At 47.5% G+C, this 6,000-nt stretch overlaps 2 non-coding genes across 2 annotated transcripts; both read right to left on the bottom strand.

Moving 5' to 3' along the window:
• Window positions 1–5,383: 5,383 nt before the first annotated feature.
• Window positions 5,384–5,457, bottom strand: Trnan-guu (transfer RNA asparagine (anticodon GUU)). The gene has a single exon. It is a non-coding gene; the product is annotated as a tRNA-Asn (tRNA).
• A 318-nt stretch (window positions 5,458–5,775) lies between these two features.
• Window positions 5,776–5,847, bottom strand: Trnat-cgu (transfer RNA threonine (anticodon CGU)). Its single transcript has one exon. It is a non-coding gene; the product is annotated as a tRNA-Thr (tRNA).
• Window positions 5,848–6,000: the final 153 nt, after the last annotated feature.

The raw sequence follows: 6,000 nt of genomic DNA, 5'->3' as shown, positions 1-6,000 counted from the left end.
TTGATGCTCGACAGTTTCTGTCGGGCGTAACCCCATATATCTTTCGTGGTACCACAGACGAAACGGTGTTCTTCGCTGTCTATGAGATTACACGTGACACACATTGGCGAGTCCTGCAAATGAATTGCATGAAGCCTGGACTGCGTCGGGAGTTTTCTATTGACGGCAGCGTACCACGTCGCCTTTACTTGCGAAGGTAAGTAGGGGCTGTGGATGTTTTGCCACGTCGCGTCCCAGTTGTAGTTTGGAAATTTTTGTTCGATAACATTCCGTGATTTAGTTGCCACAAAGGAGTTGTAGATTGCCTTAACTGTCGTCAAATTCTTTTCAGAGACTGTTATATGGACATAACTATACTCTAAGAGAAAACTCTTGAAGTGGTAGAGCGCAGTCGGTATATGGTGCACATCAATTGGCGGTTGAAGATCAGTCGGTGCGATTTCATTCAGGACAAGAGCGGTCAGACTGGTCGGTGACTGTTTCCATAGCTTGTAAGTTTTGCAGAAATAAAGAGCTTTCGCTTTCTTGTGTACATCGATGAGACTGAGTCCGCCATCTCGCGTTGGGAGTGTCAAGGTGTCATATCGAACTTTAAAGATCTGGCCACGACATACAAAGTGTCCAAGCGCGGACAGCATGCATTTGGCTATATCGGTGGGGATGGGCAAAACTTGAGCCACATAATTGATTTTGGCAGTGATATAAATATTGGCCAATTCAACCTTTTGAAGCTCGTCCAATTTCCTGACGCTATGTAACTTCGCACAAGCACGAATTTTGTTGAGCAATTGCTTATAATTGGCGGCAATGGTGTGGCGGATGGTGTTCCGAAAATCGACACCGAGACACGTCATCCTAGTGATCTCTTTAAGCTGGCCATGACCGATCGCGCCTATGCCTTGCCCAACGTTCATGATCCCTGATTTCGTCCAATGCAGTTTCGCACCAGATGCCTTTTCATATTGTGAGATGATCTGGAGACCCCTCTCGACCTCATTGACATTCATAGCTAGGAAGGTAACATCATCAGCGTAAGCTCGGCACACTATCTTCTGCCCGTGTATGTGGAGTCCTTGTAAACGTTCCGTCAAGGTGACTAGCAGCGGTTCGATCGCAATGGCAAACAGCGCCATCGACATAGGGCAGCCCTGCCTAACAGAACTGTTTATCGGGACGGCGCGACTTGGCTGACCGTTAACGACAAGTTTGGATGTACTATTCCGTAACAATTTCTGTATGATGCTGATGAACTGCGGAGGAAAACCCAGAGTCTGCATTATCTGGAAAAGGTAAGGATGGTTCACTCTATCGAAAGCCTGTGCGAAATCTAAAGTTACGATAGCACATCGGATTTTGCAAGCGTCCGCAACAGAAATCACATCTCGATAGTCTGATAATGTCTGATATATAGCTCTGTCCTTTCCAACACTCGTTTGATGTGATCCAATGACGGTATGCATCACAGTTTTCATTCTCGTTGCGAGAATGCGAGCAAAAATTTTGTAGTCGCTGTTGAGCAACGTAATGGGTCGCAAAGTTGCGACGGTGTTATTGCTCGTCCGTTTCGGGAGTAAGACCACAAGTCCTTCACTGAATGGCGGAGGAATGGGCATGTCCGGTTTGAGAAGTTCGTTGCAGAGCACCGTCAGCTTTGTCTTCAGTTGTGGCCAGAAGACTTGATAAAGTTCCACCGGGAGACCGTCACATCCGGGAGATTTGTTTTTTGGACTGTGGAACACCACATCTTCCAGTTCATCTTCCGTTACATCGGTGACGAGTTCGGCTACATCCGCAGGGCTAAGCCTGTGCGTTAAGCTGCTCCGGAACTCTGCAAGGGCTTCGTCGTCGGTAGGTTTATTGGACATCAAGTCAGTGTAATAAGTTTGAACGGCGTCTCTGATATCGTGTTGCCGAGTTAGAATCGTGCCGTCTTCGGATTGTAGTTCAGTTAAGATCTTTGTCCGTGCTCGTTTAGTTTCACGTATCAGGTGATAAATGGATGGCTGTTCGCCTTTTGCCATAGTCGAAACCCGACCTCTAATTTTGTAACCTTCCATCTGTTTTCGTTTCAAAAGTAATATTTTTGCTTGCAGTCTTTTAATGCGGGGGTAGTTGTCAATCACAGTGGCATCAAGAGTATATAAGTCTCGAAGACATTGATAATAAAACTCCATCGTTCTCTTAAACCACCAGTTCTTATTCCGGGAATATTGTATCATGGATTTACGAATTTTCGGTTTAGCGCATTCGAGCCACCATTGCAATGCCGAGCCGTACGTATTGAATTTGGCTTCACTTTCATTCCACGCTCGAGTGAAGGCTTCTCTGCATTCAGGATCGTCTAAATGTGCAACATTTAGTTTCCATAGTCCTTTGCCTCGGTAGGTTTCCTGTTTCCCCAAATTCAGCGTGCAAATATAAGCCGCATGGTCGGAGAAACTGGTTGGCCAGACCTCAGTTTGTAAAATTCGCTGTCTGAGAGTGTCCGATACGTAAATGCGGTCCAATCTACTCGCTGAATGATTCGTGACGTGAGTAAAACCGGGTGTTGTACCAAACTTGTGCTCCCACGTATCGACTAAACGTAAATCCTTGACGATCTGTTCTAATTCAATCGATTTATTGAAATGCGGCGTCTGATCTTTGGCGTTAAGTACACAGTTAAAATCTCCCGCCAATATTAGGTGGTCATATTGTGTTGCAAAAAGCGGAAGTATTTCTTCCTTGAAAAAGTCCGCTCGGCGTCGCCTATTAGTTGAGCCGGATGGTGCATACAGATTTAGGAGTCTAACATTATTGATAGTCACGCCAATTCCCCTACAACTTATGAGTCGTTCTACATTCTGGACGATAATTCCTTCTTTCGTGAGAATAGCGGTGCCTAAATCGGAACCGTGTCCCGGATTGGCCGTCACATTATAACCGGGAATGTGGTCCAAAGCAATGTCGGCGACCTCCTGAAGCAAGAGGATATCAATGTCGGCGGCGTATAAGAGGTCTACGATGTTGTCGAGTTTGAGGGAACTGCGGATTTTATTTATATTTAATGTACCAATTTTATACGCCTGCTGATCAGTCATTCACGCTCTTACGAGAGTAAGAAGGAATCGGCGCCGTTTTAAAAGAAGTCAGAGTCCTCTTCTTTGTTTGCCTGCCGTGGATCCAGTAACTTATCATCATGTGCCGGTTCTATTGCCGTAGAAGGCTGTTCGGGAAATCGGGAAGTGACTGGAATATCAGTTGCATCAGCGTCCATGTGTTCGACCTCTGGTTCCGCCGCCCAGTCTATAGTGCTGGGGTTCTTGGACGCAAGAGGATGATGTTGTCGTTGTTCTTTTAAACAATGATCAACATCGTCACTGCACATGGGAGACACCTGGCCGGAAGCATCGCGAGAGGGCTCAGTTAGCGTGATTGCACGATCTTCATCCCGCAGGTGTGCAGAAGTTAGCGCCTGTTGGCGGGAGGATTCTGGTGATTTTGCACTGACTTTGTCCATGATTTGCTGCACCTTTCCCCGCAACGACGCCGCCGCCTCTTCCGCACCCTGGCGGGCGATTCTGCGTTTCTTGTTCTTCCGCGGGGATTTAGCAGGTGGGCAACGCTCATCGGAATCCGAGATTTCATGGTGGGGTTGTGGGGAACGACATTCAGCAGTCACAGTCCTGACCTGCGTCTCTGAGGAGGTGGAATTTTGTTCTGTTGACAGAGTCGGGGACTGCGCTACGGAATCAACCACGTCACTCACACTCAGGTGTTGCTCTTGTCGCTCAGAAATGTCAACAAGTTGCTCGGCCGTTGGAGGAAGGGTTGGTTGGGGGCGAATGTCTACTTCGGTATCCATGGGCAGTTGGTCGGTCGGTTGGTTGCGAGCCACCGAAGCGTAAGTGGTGGACAAAATAGTCATCTCCGCGGACTTCACCGGTTCACCTGTCGGCAGCTGCACAACACGTCTTTGAATACATTCAGAACGAATATGACCTGGAGAATTGCAAGCTGCACACGTTCGTGGTTGACCATCATAAATGACGATACCTCGATAACCGCAAACGTTAATGTAAGACGGAATATGTCGTAATAAGTCCACCTTCAACTGCCTGACACCGTTCAAAACCGGATATTTGTGAGCACCGGACCATTTTTCTGCAAAATTACTGAGGACCTTCCCAAAGGGTGCAATAACAAGATTGATCGCATCTGTAGGAACTTCAAAGGGTAGCTCAAAAATTCGAATTGTTCGAATACCAAGTCCCACATGATCGACAGTAACTTCGCCAATATTTCCATCACTGTGTTTAAACTTAAGCTTACCACCGGTATTATTGACAACTCGTTCGCATAACTCAGGGTTTTTCAGCTTCAAGTACATCACACTACTCACAATTGACAAGTGAAAACCAACAGTATCTTCAAACGGAACTTGAACAACTTCCTCTAACCAATCCTCAATTTCGAAAGATTTAGGTCGAGCAAAACGTCGATCAAAGGTAAATTTCAGAGTGTCCTTTCTACTAAGTTGAGCCATTACTGCATTTTCGAACGTTAACAGAATATCTAACTACTGCGAAGCGCCGGCGAAAACGCACAGACTTACACAGCGGATGTAAACAAAGCCAGCCGCAGAGCGAAGCACAGCACGACGAACCGCTCGCCACCGCCGCTGCAGGCAGACTGCACCACTGAGCTAAGAAGGCGGCAGCTTTGAATATGCGAGCTATCCCCGAATTCTCACTTCATCACACTGAATCTTGCAGCCCTCGACCAGATAATTGATTTGGCGCACTGCTGCTGCTGGGAGTGTCCACATTGCCGTTCTCCAAATCTCTCGAGTGTTTCGCCCTTACGATCGGCGACGACCGTCAGGCCACCAAAAGTTTGCGGTCTGCAATTTCTTGTCCTAGTGCACAGCTTGTGGGATAACGTGGCTCGACTGCGAAATGCGCCTTTCGGCTCCACTCTCTGGCTACAGTTTGCTGTTGTTCACAGTGGCACTGGCGTTGCCCATGGGGCTTCATGTAAGGCGACTGCACGTCGCTCGGCCAACAGCGGCCTACTGCAGACCGACACTTAAGAGACACAAAATACAAATCGACATCGAGAGACAGGCCCTGTCATATGGCACTCGCGACGCATACGCTGAAATTGAATGTAAATAAAACGTCTTTTGTAGTGGGCGTCGCTCCACTGCAGTGTCACACATGGTGAATAAATAGGAAAACAGTAGAACGTCTGTGTAGGGCCATGTTTTTACCTACTGTGCCACCTGCCTGAATGTGTATAAGCATCTGTGGCATCACTCCTTCGCAGCCAAATTGCCACACTAGCTGTGTATCTCTCACAAAGTTGATGTATGTCCTCACCTCGGTGACGGATAAAACGATTTCGCCCCCGGGTGGGCTCGAACCACCAACCTTTCGGTTAACAGCCGAACGCGCTAGCCGATTGCGCCACGGAGGCGTCGACTTTGGCTCACTTGTGCAATCTATATCAACGCAATTCGTACACATTCTGCAGGAATCTCGCAGAATGGTAGCATCTGCTTATGCCCCTTCACATGGTTAACGTGCATGCACACTGTAGCGACGCTCATAAACGAATGACATTATACTACAAAATGCATACAAACCACTGTTCTGCCTATGCATTCAGAAAACCTCCTAGGCCAGTAGAATACTTGTCATAGGTTGTAGAACATCCCTTTCATTCAGTGTACTGCCATGTGATAGATATTGCTCGAGGTAGCTCCGCACGTTGCAGGAAAGTTAAAAAAATGGATGCCTTCTGTGAGGTTCGAACTCACGACTCCTGGTTTACGAGACCAGTGCTCTACCACTGAGCTAAGAAGGCGGCAGCTTTGAATATGCGAGCTATCCCCGAATTCTCACTTCATCACACTGAATCTTGCAGCCCTCGACCAGATAATTGATTTGGCGCACTGCTGCTGCTGGGAGTGTCCACATTGCCGTTCTCCAAATCTCTCGAGTGTTTCGCCCTTACGAT

Source organism: Schistocerca gregaria, chromosome 5 (assembly GCF_023897955.1).
Source record: "Schistocerca gregaria isolate iqSchGreg1 chromosome 5, iqSchGreg1.2, whole genome shotgun sequence".
Taxonomy (NCBI): Eukaryota; Metazoa; Arthropoda; class Insecta; order Orthoptera; family Acrididae; genus Schistocerca; species Schistocerca gregaria.
Note: the sequence above shows the minus strand (reverse complement) of the source record. Positions and strands in the feature narration are given on the sequence as shown.